At 44.7% G+C, this 13,326-nt stretch overlaps 1 protein-coding gene across 3 annotated transcripts in view; it reads right to left on the bottom strand.

The window, feature by feature from the left end:
• The window catches only part of ZNF362 (zinc finger protein 362), a 43,957-nt gene extending 38,162 nt beyond the window's left edge, over positions 1–5,795 (bottom strand). The window contains exon 1 of one of the 3 annotated variants that reach the window (XM_033921481.1): positions 5,687–5,795. The gene's annotated coding sequence lies outside the window, so the exon portion shown is untranslated. The other 2 variants (XM_033921484.1, XM_033921482.1) reach the window with 2 other exon arrangements.
• Between the last annotated feature and the right edge of the window lie 7,531 nt (positions 5,796–13,326).

A 13,326-nucleotide genomic window follows, 5' to 3' on the forward strand; every position in this document is an offset into this window, starting at 1 on the left:
GGCATTTCCGGAACAGATCACTGTATTATGCTCAGGAGACTAAAAGGGAAATTCAAAACGACCCAGGACCTGAGACATCTGAAGTTAAAAATAATCAAGAGCTCAGAACTTTGCAACAAAAACCTGGTTTGTAAGTCACACAAAATTCTCCCTTGCGATTCCTCCAACTCAAACCCTTTGCAGGGCCACATTTTGGACTTGTAGCTACTTGGAGGGCCTCAGAAAACAAATAGTTAATGTCTTATTAAAGAAATGACAATTTTGCATGAGGTAAAACTCTTTTATTTTATTTAATTCAATTTCTATCCCATCCTCCCAGTAGCTCAGAATGGGTTACAAGGTTTATAGTTTATAAATCTTTCCTTTTGGCTAAGTCCTAATAATAACATTGTAATTTATAGCTAGACATAGGATCAAGAAACTTTTATTTTGCTTTTGTGATTATGATAAACATACCGAGGGCCTCAAAACAGTACCTGGCGGGCCGCAGGTGGCCCCCGGGCCGCGAGTTTGAGACCACTGCTCTAACCCTATCACTGAGATGCATATTGTAACATATGCGGAGACAGATCTTCCTTTAGCGTTTAGCTCATTCCATCTTTCAGTCTGATAAATAGATCAGTGCTTAGCACTTGGATTTTTTCCAATTACCACTTGCTTGGACTATTGCCATATTTTCCATAATGGTATTCAAGGTCCCATCTACGCCATCTTCAAATTATGTAAAACACAGCCATCAAGAATTCAAAAATTATTGTTCTGGTTCATGAAGCACCCTAGTTCAACGTACTTCTCTCAGGCCTCCTGCGCACCCGTCTCTCGCCTCTTCAATCCATTCAAAATTCTGCTACATGACTCATATTCCGTGAGAGCCGCTATTCTCACATTACCCCTCTCCTCAAGTCACTTCACTGGCCCCCCGTCCGTTTCCGAATACAGTTTAAACTTGTCTTGCCGACTTACAAGTGCATTTGCTCTGAAGCACCCCCGATCTCTCCTCACTTACCTCCCCCTAGTTCCCCCCCCTCCCCCCGTGATCTTCACTCATCGGGCAAGCCCTTCTTATCTGTACCCTTCTCCTCCACCGCCAACTCCAGACTCCATCCCTTCTTTCTTACAGCACCGTATGACTGGAACAGGCTGCCAGGATCAATGAGTCTTGCTCCATCTCTGGCAGCGTTCAAATCCAAGCTAAAAGCCCACTTTTTAAAATCTGTTTTCAACTCAACTCCCACTCACTGCTGTCCGAAACCTAGACCTACTGTATCATTTCCTCTACCATAATCTCCCCAACCCCAAAATGTCCTGTCTAAATTAGATTGTAAGCTCTTCTGAGCAGGGACCGTCTATTGTTTGTTAAAATGTCAGTTACCTAGACCCACTGTATCATTTCCTCTACCATAATCTCCCCAACCTTAAAATGTCCTGTCTACGTTAGATTGTAAGCTCTTCTAAACAGGGACTGTCTATGTTAGATTGTAAGCTCTTCTAAGCAGGGACTATCTATGTTAAAATGTACAGCGCTGAGTACGCCTTTCAACGCTATAGAAATAGTTAGTAGTAGTAGTAGCAATGCCATTGGCAGAATTCATTTTTCTCTACCTCCACCTGCTGGCAGGGAGGGATAACACCCATTGCTTCAGAACAGTGGAGTTGATGCTAAGAAAGATGATTTTGAGAGTACTCATCCATTCTCCTGCTGTCTGCTATTTAGTTTCCACCCTCTGAAACTCGCTTCCTGAATTTTGTAAGACTTGAATTTTATATACAGAGATTTAAGTCATCAATTTTTTAAATCAGAATTTGAAGAGTAGCCCTCGGTAGGATGATTTGGGGATGTATGGATTCTGGAGCGGTGAAACTAAATTATTTTGCCTTCTTTTTTCCTCCGATAAGCTATTATTTTATGTTACTTGAGCCATCAATCAAGCACTCAAATTATTTTCAGAGTACAGTATTTGCACATACATAAAGTCTGTTCAAATGCACAAATCATTACACACACAGGATACTGAAACTTTTGATGGCTTTCTGTAGTTCAGCTATGTTCCGTCCTTAAATTCATCCAGGTCTTTGAGGAGGCAAACCCTCCCGACAGGGGGGAATTACCCGATGCTTGGCCCTACTACAGGAGCTAGAAGACTTCTATGTGGGCCCCAGGAGATGAATTCACCAGGAGGGTGTTTCCAAGTCTCCTGGATAACGTTTACTTTTTGTTCAACTAAAGTGGCCCTGAGGATTCCTGACCACAATCCCAATCCCAGAGACAGAATAAAAGGTTCATAAGAACAGAAGGCAAACCTAGCCCTATTCTTATAGGGCTGCAAATAAGGCCCACTTAGACTGACAATGCCAAAGATCCTACTTGCTATCTGACATTTCCTTCAGGTATTGCTAATTTAGGATTATCTCTGCATGATCCAGTTTTACTTGAGGAGAGAGAAAATGGAGCACTATCCCTTCCTCTCCCTTCGAGATCCAGTCTTTGCCTCCATCGGGAAACTGTTTACCCATCCACCATCCTTTCCATAAAGAAGTATTTCCTTAGATCAGCGGTCCCCAAACCCTGTCCTGGAGGACCACCAGGCCAATCGGGTTTTCAGGCTAGCCCTAATGAATATGCATGAGAGAGATTTGAATATAATGGATGTGACAGGCATGCAAATCTGCTCCATGCATATTCATTAGGGCTAGCCTGAAAACCCGATTGGCCTGGTGGTCCTCCAGGACAGGGTTGGGAACCACTGCCTTAGATCCCTCATTCCAGAGGAAATGCACAAATCCACAGGAAGGCCCCTAACACAGCAGATGGGGGGGGGGAGGGAAGCCACACTTATTGGCCCATCCAGTCTGTCCAGTTAGTCTGGTCCACACTGCAGGGATAAAAGCCCCCGTTGTCAATTACGAAAAGATTATCACTCCTAGTCCAAGCAGTGTTTATGGCCTTCCCCGTCAGTTCTCCACCATCCTGGACAAACGGCCATACAAACACCTTATGATTCCCCCCACCCAAGGTGTTGGCTACTAAAACCAGTGAGGCTGTTGGTCTCCTCGAGTGTTCTGGCCACTAGATTCTTGCAAAGGCAACCACAACGAATGCCTGCTTCCAGCACTAGCCCAAAGGTCTCCCAGACCCCACCCTAGAGAGGGTTGCAATTGATAGAAGGGGTGGTTACTACAAGGGCAACCTGCCCGAGGAAGGCCAGGAATAACTTGCTAAAAAGCATTGACTGACAATAGCTACATTTACTGTATAAAATCAACCCAGTAGATCCTAAACCGGTGGTTTCAAACTCGCAGCCGCCAGGTCCTATTTTGAGGCCCTTGATATGTTTATCATAATTACAAAAGTAAAATAAAACAGTTTCTCAATCATCTGTCTCTCTAGCTATAAATGACAATATAGATTTATCAAGAGTTTTACCTCATTTCTTTAATAAGACATTAACTATTTTTTTCTGAGGCCCTCCAAGTACCCACAAATCCAAAATGTGGCCCTGCAAAGGATTTGAGTTTGAGACCACTGCCTTAACATGTTTGTCTCTGGGAAGCAGAGCCCAGATTGTGATGTCATAATGCCTCATTCCACCAATAAGAGCCAACCTCATCATTGATATCACAATGGCTTGATTGTCCTGTTCTCCCCTCTGCCCTCCAACCCAACTGTTCCCCTTAACTCAGTGGTCTCAGACTTGTGGCCCAGGGGCCACATGTGGCCCTCGCTATGTTTATCATAATCACAAAAGTAAAATAAAACCTTTTCTTGATCTTATGTCTCTTTAGCTTTAAATGACAATATTATTATTAAGACTTAGCCAAAAGGAAAGATTTATAAACTATAAAGAGTTTTACCTCATGCAAAATTGTTATTTCTTTAATAAGACATTAACTAGTTTTTGTCTGAGGCCCTCCAAGTAGCTACAAGTCCAAAATGTGGCCCTGCAAAGGGTTTGAGTTTGAGCCAACTGCCCTAAACCGTTTTGGGAATTATTGTTTTCTCCAGAAATTGGAAATCGACCCTAAAAGAAACTAAGCAACTCCTGTCACGCACCCGAGCTCGCCAATGCAACGAGACGCAGCTCTTCCCTTGCCCGGGGCACGCGGGATCCCCCCCGCGCCGCGTCGACTTCCACTCCAGGCCGGGTTTTGCGCCCTCGCGATTTTGCCCGGGTGGCTGGGAAAACTACAGGTCCCTGCGTGCAAAGCGCAAAACCAGAGCTGGAGCCGGATCGGAGGGGGGGGGGCGGACAACTTTTGGTCCCCCTCCCTCAAAGAAGCCACCCAATCCAGAAATTTAGCATTAAAAAAAAGGGCCAGCTGACAAAATTTGCACACCAAATCACATTTTCACGAGTACTACCTGACTTTGCACGTTCACACGCATACGCGTGTCTGTGCACAAGAAAATAACAGTGCAAACGCTTTTCCACAATTAGTCCTTTTGCATGTTAAAAAGACCACAAAAAAGCTTTGTTTCCCTCCCCCTGAGAAACTAGTTCTATGAAACGAAAACCATAACTTTTCTCTGTAAGGAAAAAACCTCGCCCTACAAATAACAAAAGCCCCAAACTTAAAAGAAAGTTCACTTTAAACCTTTTGAGGTTAAATGTTCCCATCGTGTCAGTGCAATTGCATTCTGCCACCCCGTTGCAATGGGGCATCGTCTCGGTTCGGAGCTGGGGTTTGTTTGTTTTTTAATTAATTAAAATATTCAACAAAAAGAGAGAAAGTTGCTTAAAACATCAACCAACCCCAAACCCTTCAGCAGCCCCCCTCCCGGCAATTTTTCCCCCTTCAGCAGCCTCTCCCACATTCTCAGACAATTTTATGAACATTTTCAGACAAAAGGAAAACAAAAATGGCAGCCCAGGCTTATTTTTAAAACAGGACCCAGACGCCATATTCTGCAGAGCTTAAGAAAAAAAAAAGGAGAGAAAGCCTGAAATGCCAGGGAAGAGGTGGCCAGAAAATCGGGAGCAGAAATCGGCCTCGGAGAAGAAGAAAAGAAAAGCCTTAATCGTGCATTGGAGTTTATTTGCAGCAAGGCTCAGGAAGCGTCCTTTGGCTTCCAGAACAGCAGCTTTAAGCCCGGCTTATGTAGGGTCGGTTTGAGCTACGCCGGGCTTTGCACGCAGAAGAGCGGCCGGACAGAGGAAAGTGGACCAGACAGCTCCATCCGCATCGGACCCCAAAAAGAGGAAGAAGAGAGAAAGACGAAGAGATCGACCAGAGGGAGCAAGGCCCAGCCACCGGGTTTTTTTTTTCTCCGAGCCGTCAGATCCTTGCATGCGACAGCAGGAGGAAAAAAAAAAAAAAAAAAAAAAAAGCAACATCCTTCTTTTTTTTTTTTTTTTTTTTTTTTTCCAAAGGTGGAAAGTGCCCTATGAAAGCGCGAGTCGCTAAAACTCAGCATGCATTTTGTACATTGAAAAAAAAAAAAAAAAGCAAAGCAACTGACTGCAACTTTTGCACCGTGAACGCAGGGAGGAAAATGCAAAGCGCCCTTCTCGATCAGCAGTTTCCAGCCCTTTCCTTTCATGCATGCTGCTGCTGCACTACTTTCCCTTGCAATGGCGAAAAGCCCCTGCTGGAGTTTTTGAAAAGAGGAAAGAGAGACGGTTTTGTATTGGGCTTTTTGTCTTTTGACTACACAAGAGAGAGAAATATTTTGCTTTTGCATACAGACCTTGGGTGGGTATTTGCAGCTTTGGGGGGGCAACAGACATACAACCCCAAGAAGGAAGATGGAAAAAAAAAAAGGAGAGAAAAAAAAAAAAAAAGAAGCAGCTGGGTTGCTCTGTCTGGGTTGCTCTGTGAAGGCTGAGGTTCAAACCTTCCGGGTCGCCTGCCGTTCACTTCTGGGTTTTGCAAGCTGACTTCCAGGAGCTGCAAAACCCCTCGCCACACAGATGCACAGAAAGTCAGCACTTCATTTCTAAGGATATTTCGTTAAGCATTTTCCCCTTTCTCCTTCTCTCTCTCCTGCTCCCCCCCCCCCAACCCCCATCACTGGAACCCTCCTCCCTCTTCAGCTCTGGGAGTCTCCCTTTTTCCCTTTTCTTTTTAAATCCTTTCTAAACCCCTCCTAATAAGTCTGGCAAAAAAAAAAAAGAAAATAAAAATATCCCCTAAAATTGGCACATTGAAGGCAAAATCGTGGCCTTCCAATACTGGGTTTATCGAAAGAGGATGTACACTCAGTTTGGAAGGGGGGGGGAAGGAGGGTTATAAAAAGAGAGGTTGGGACTTTGCAGAAGTAGGCAGGTTTTTTTTTTCTTCATGGAAGCTGAGAAACACTAAAACATCAGGGACAACTTTTCAAAATGACTGGGGGGGGGTGCTAAACCCAACAGAAATGAGCCCTCCTCAGATACAGTCAAGGAGTTGGCTCTATATTGGGGGGTGCTCATGCCCACAGAGCGGTAAAAAAAAAAAAAGGGATGAAATCTCTCCCTTTTCTCCCCACCTTCGCCCACTAATCCAAGCGAGGCCTTTGACGGATTCGCAAACTGGGTTCTTCGGAACACCAGGTTTCCTCAAACTTTCTTCAGGGGCAGAGTTGCAAGATTTTGTCCTAAAAAAAAAAAAAAAAAAAAAAAAGAGGACATTTGGCCCTACCCTTTTTCACTCCCCAACCCCAGGCCCAAACAAACCCTGTCGCTTCAGGGCCGCAACCAGAGGTCAAGTGCCTGGTCAGTACTTTAAAATGAGGTCATTTTCCGGACAAAACCGGACTTCTGGTAATCCTATTTAGGGGTTTCTCAATAAACAATATTATAGAATCTGTATCAACATATACAATATGGGGCAGATTCTATAAATGGTGCCTAATTTAATTGGCAAAATACCCTTATGGGTATCCGTGAAACATAAGAATTGCCGCTGCTGGGTCAGACCAGTGGTCCATCGTGCCCTGTGAGTTAGCACTGCTAAGCGCAATTCTCCAAAAAATGGAGGCGCCTGAAATGTAGGCCTTGAAAACCTTCACCTACCTTTCGGGAGCCTAATTTTTACATAGGTGCTGCTGGTCGTGATTCTGTAAACTGCGCCAAAGTGGGATTGACAAATAGCCTGTGCTATCTTTTGAGATGCCAGCCGATTTAGGCCCCGTTTATAGAATCAGCCCCTATACGTTTACAATATTTTAGGGTTTCTGCCATGATAAAAAGTTGGGGAATCACCCTATGATTTTACTCCACAGTTCAAAGGGTGTTTTAATGTGTATGAGTACAGAATATAAAATTCTGTGCTGGCTTTTACAAAGCTGCGCTAGAGGGGCCTTAAACAACCTGGGTTAATCGGAGCCTCAGGCCCCTCCCAGGATGCACCAGGGAGCGTCCGCCATTTTGAAGAGGTGGACCTTCTGGCCAGAGGGAGTAGGCATCCCTCTGGCCAGCCATCTTAAGTAAGGGAGAGGGGGCGGGGGGGTCTTTGGAGGCGCAGGGGGAGGGGTAGCAGCAGGAGGGATTGGGCATCTCTCCCAGTGCCGGGGGGGGGAGGGTTGCGTTGCTTGTTAGCAGGAGATTGAGTATCTCTCCCACTGATGGGAGGGGGGTGTTACTTGGCAGGAGGGAGTGGGCATCTTTTTCATTGTCAGGGGGGTCACTTGACTTTGGCGGCTCAACTGGCGCTCTTTATTCTGCGCATGTGTCCGTCATCACCAGTAATGGGCACATGCAAATTTAGCGAACCTTCGCTACCCTCTACCAACCTTATTTGCATGAGCGTTGTTTAGAGACTGACTCCCTTTTATAAAATCACTACAATAATAGCTGTGCCAGTGGCCCATGGGGTGTTTCTTTTTTAATTTATTTATAAATTTTCAGCAAATATACACTATAACAATAGCTGCATTAATAATATACTGTAAATTGCAAATGTATAGATAACAACCTCTGAAAGTTAACCATGTCAATGAGTACAAGTATGTGTCTAAGATGTTCTAGTTTCTAATAAAGGATGATATATGATTGTGCTTTAATGCTATAATCTCTTCTAAGGAACATAAGAAATGCCTTCACCGAATCAGACCTTAGGTCCATCTAGTCCGGCGACCCACACACGCGGAGGCTAAGCTAGGTGTTCCCTGATGAAGACCCTGTTTACCCGTATCCCTCAATGAGATTTGCAAGAAGGTGTGCATCCAACTTGCCCTTGAATCCCAGAATGGTGGTCTCCGTCACATCCTCTTCCGGGAGAGCATTCCAAGTATCCACCACTCATTGTGTGAAACAGAACTTCCTGACATTTGTCCTGGGCCTGTTGCCCCTCAGTTTCAGTCCATGACCTCTCGTCCGAGTCCCCTTTGAAAAACGTGAATAACGGTGTTTCTTGCTCTATTTTGTCGAATCCTTTTATTATTTTAAAAATCTCTATCATATCCCCTCGCAGTCTTCTCTTCCCCAGGGTGAACAAGCCCAGTTTTCCGAGGCGTTCTATGTAGCTCAAATTCTCCATACCCTTTACTAGCTTCGTGGCTCGCCTCTGCACCCTCTCCAGCAGGGTTATATCCTTCTTTAGGTAGGGAGACCAGTGTTGGATACAGTACTCCAAGTGTGGTTTGACCATTGCTGTTAGATTGATTTTTGGTTTAAAAAAGAACGACCATATTATCGTTTCCTTCATTGGCTGCCTTTGGAGGCAAGAGTATTCAAATTTTCCTATATCTGCTTTAAGCTGATATCGGGATTGTCTCCAGCTTATCTTTTTCCTCATTTTGTGTTGCTTAGACCATCAAGAGAAACTAGAAACTTCTACTTATTTGCTTATCCCAAAATTAATGGGTGTAGATATAAGACCTTCTTCGATAGGACCCTAGCAACAATCTTGGTTAGGTAAATGTATTCAGCAAGCTATGTTATTGGAAATTTAATTAAGACCACTTTGTTCGATAAGTTTATTACTTAGTGAATTTTATTATTGAAATTCTATTTTACAGATATTTGTATTTTTTACTGTATTGTATTTCGCTGATTGTCCAGCTCTTTTTAGTGTAAACCACCTAGAAGATAAGCCGCCCCATGGTATTAGCCATGGCTTATCTTCCGGTTCCTCCCCTGCCTTTTAAAATCTTTCCCCCACCCACCCCTGGTACCTTTTTGGGAGCCCCCTGGATGGCGGACGGCGAATCTCCAGCGGTGCAGGGCTGCCGCAATCTCTTCAGCATCCGGCCTGCACCGCCTTCTGAATGGCCGACGTCAGCTCTCGCGGGACTTGAGAGAACTGACGTCAATCACTCAGCAAGGGGTGCAGGGGCAGGCCGGATGCCATGCACTGCTGGAGATTCGCCGTCCAGGGGGCTCCCAAAAAGGTACCGGGGTGGGGGGATGATTAAAAAAATTTTAATAGGCCGCCCCATATAACTAGGCCGTGCCCCATACACGGGTTTGTAAAACCCATGTATAGGCCGTGGCCTATATATGGGGAAATACGGTATTTGCAAAAATATGTGGGTAATTTAAATACATATTGCACATTTCCCATTCAAAAAAGAAAGCTTGTTATGACATTCCAATTCTGCAGAAAAGATCTTTTAAATAGCGGCAAAAAAATTAATAAATTCAACCTTATCTAAGGAACTAGAGCTGACGAGGTCTTTCCAATGCAATTTTCTGAATCAGCACCCCAAATAACCCCAGGAACAGGTCAAAAAACCCAAGGCACCCCAAGAAAAAACAAAATTTTGTTGGCCCGTGTTTTGTAAAGAGTTCTCCGAAGTTTATTTTTTTATGTATAACAATTTTTATTGAAAGAATCAAATAATCAGCACGATAGGAAAATACAACAATACATTCAATACAATAAGAATGACAATAATAATATTTCATACAAATTTAAATCATTCTTTCAAATTTAATTTCCATATGAACTAATTCAGTCTTACCTACATCCCCCACCCTTTATCTTCCCCTAAATGAAATCCTTCACCCTGGATGAAAGTTCACAAAACTAGAAATTTGGTTCTGGTTTTGTCTCCGGGACAGTCTCTAAAACTTGTACTTCCAGTTTTCTGTTTATTTGGTTTTAAATCCCGTCGTCCCAAAAGAGCTCAGACCGGGTTACAAGTTTACATAAATAATAAAGTGTATTTATACAAAGTGATGGCAAACATGGCAGAACATGGGAAAACATCATTAACAAAGCACGGGAAAGAATAGCATGATAAAATATGATTTGGCAAACCACAGCATAACAAACATATGATAAAAAAGCCAGTATATGACAACGGTATGACACGCAGCGTGATAAAACATAACACGGTGAACATGGAGTGACAAACGTGCAGCGGAAATCGCTTGAGGAATTGCAGCATGGTAGACTTAGCGGCTCGTTTTCAAAGCACTTAGGTGCGCTAAGCATTTTAGACCACGCTAAATCAACGTGTGCGTTAACAACTATTACCGCACGCTAAAAAGCATAGCGCACCTTAGTAAAAGAGGGAAGGGATTGGGACTTGTATAACACCTTTTCGTAGTTCTGCCACCAAACTCAAAGCGGTTTCCATAAAGGGACTTCAAACGTTTCCTCTGTCTGTTCCGGTGGGCTCACAATCTTATCTAATGTACGTGGGGTGGTGGAGGATTCAGTGATTGGCCCAGAGTCACAGGGATTTGAACCCACAACCTCAGGGTGCCGAGGCTGTAGCTCTAACCACTGAGCCACAACTTCTAATGTAGTAACGTGTGATAGGATGACAAAATGTGGCAAAAGATTGCATTGGGAACCCTGCAGGCTATCGATGGAGAAAACTCGGATAGACTAAGGGCTCCTTATAGCGTGCGCTAAAATGCCCCGCGGGCTAGCCGCTACCGCCTCCTCTCGAGCAGGCGGTAGTTTTTCGGCTAGCGTGCGCTAAAAACACTAGGGCACCTTCGGAAAAGGGGCCCTAACGCTTGAAGTGCCACACTCCTCCTTCATTTCACGAGTATTGCAACGCTTCAGACCATCCCTGTTTTCTCCTACACCTCCACAACTGAAAACCGATCTGTCGCCCTCGTAAATGCCAGATCAGTAAATCGCAAAGGACCTCTCGGATAAAAACTGGGACAAATTCCCGATTACTAAAACCTGGCCTAAAGACGAGAATGGAGTTGCACTAGGGATGATATGTCCCTAGCAGGCTCCCGTAGACACAAAAAGAGAGGAGGAGTCACGGCCATTAGCTGCCCATGACCAATCGATTACAGAGAAATGTACACTGGCACTAGATCCCAATGGGTCACATTAGGATAAAAACTTGTATTGAAAAAGCATCCACTGTTAAGGATAACTATGGCTAATTGTAGCCTGGAAACTCTATATTTCATTCGTAGGTTAAACATACATATTATATAGTTACAGGTTACAATTTGAGACAACTACAGTACAAGTTTACAATACAAGGCTCTATTCTAACTTGACACAACTTAGAGGTCTAGTAAATATCCTTCCCATCACCTCAACAAGTCTGGCAGAAGAAGAAGTTTGAGGCGACCTTTGAATACCAAGAAACACTAAATTTGATGGCAGAAGAAACTTAAGACATATCTCTTGTCTCTATCGCCAACCTTCTGCCCATTTGGGAGGGATGCAGGACCACAAGTGCAGATGAAACGGGAGAAACGAGAACTGGCTCAACCTTGGAGCTGGCCTTAGTCAACCTGAGCACTCGCCACCAGGATTCTTGATTGATGTTAGACTTCTTTGTCCATACGGGATCAGTCCCAGGGAACAGAAACACAGTAACACAGTAAACGTCAACAGGTGAAGGCCTGAACGGGTCTATCCAGTCGGACCAACAGTTACCCGCATTAATGAATGATGAAATTGTCTTTCTGTGGCATTCCTGGCACATAGACCATAGAAGTCTACCCGGTACTGTCCTTAGCTTCCAACTATTGGCGTTGCAGTCGAAATCCATTCCAGCCTGTCCAAACCATCTTGTCATTTGCAGGATACAGACCATAAAAGTCTGCCTGGCATTGTTCTCACTTCCTGGAGGTTCCATCAAAGCCTTCTCCAAACTAGAGGTCTGCACGGGAACGAGGATTGCGGGAATCCCCCCCTAACCCACGGGACTCCCACGGGGACCCCACTCTGGCCCACAGGACTCCCACAGGGACCCCCCCTCTAGCCAACAGGACTCCCATGGGGATGGAAGGCTTTGGAAGCAGGGTTCGTCCATCTAATATAATAAAATGGTAGGCCGCGCATGCGCACTAAAAAAACGTGTTCCCTGATCCGTCGCGAAAACACGATTGCGCATGCGCGGGTTTTATGTCACCACTTGCTCGCGGCGGCTTTCAAATAAAAATAAAAAATTACACAGCTGCAGCGGCCTTCCTCACCCCCGCCTCTCACTGTCAATGGTACCGGCTCCTCTCTCGAACTGCACCAGGATCGAGAGAGGAGCTGCAGCGCCGGCTTTCAACTTAAAACAAAAAAAAATAAAAAAAACCCAACTGGAGATCGCCGCTCTCACCCGGCTCCCACTGTGCAAACCCCCCCCCCCCCCAACTGGAGATCGCCGCTCTCAACCCCCTCCCCCCCCAACTGGAGATCGCCGCTCTCACCCGCTCCCACTGTGCAAACCCCCCCCCAACTGGAGATCGCCGCTCTCAACCCCCTCCCCCCAACTGGAGATCGCCGCTCTCACCCGCTCCCACTGTGCAACCCCCCTAAGACTAGTAGAATATAATGGACACGTCAGCCTTAGTAAAAGAGGGGGTTTATAAGTGAATTACCTGAACAGAAAACAAAAAAAGGGTTCCACCAAAGAGATTCCACAAGGAAAACAGCAAAAGAAACTGTGGAATTGATGATCCTGTCAGAAGTAATTGCTGCTCTTTATGGGGATGGAGGTAATTCCTTGCAGGGATGGGTTGGGACGGAGAGGATCCTGACGGGGCGGGTGGGGATGGGTGGGATTTCTGTCCCCATGCAACTCTCTACTCCAAACCATCCTAAACCAAACTGCCATATACAGGGCACAGACTGTACAAGTCTGCCCAGGACCAATCTTAGTTTTTTATGGTCACCATCTAAGCGCAATTCAACACAAACCGTTGCAGGGCAACCGTTTAGTTATTAATTCAATTTTCTTACTGTTCTTCCAGGGGAGCTCAGAATGGTTTACATCAGTGGTCTCAAACTCAAACCCGTTACAGGGCCACATTTTGGATTTGTCGGTACTTGGAGGGCCTCAGAAAAAAATAGTTAATGTCTTATTAAAGAAATGACAATTTTGCGTGAGGTAAAACTCTTTATAGTTTATAAATCTTTCCTTTTGGCTAAATCTTAATAATTATATTGTCATTTATAGCTAAAGAGACATAAGATCAAGAAACT

Source organism: Geotrypetes seraphini, chromosome 15, assembly GCF_902459505.1.
Source record: "Geotrypetes seraphini chromosome 15, aGeoSer1.1, whole genome shotgun sequence".
In the NCBI taxonomy this organism is placed as follows: domain Eukaryota; kingdom Metazoa; phylum Chordata; class Amphibia; order Gymnophiona; family Dermophiidae; genus Geotrypetes; species Geotrypetes seraphini.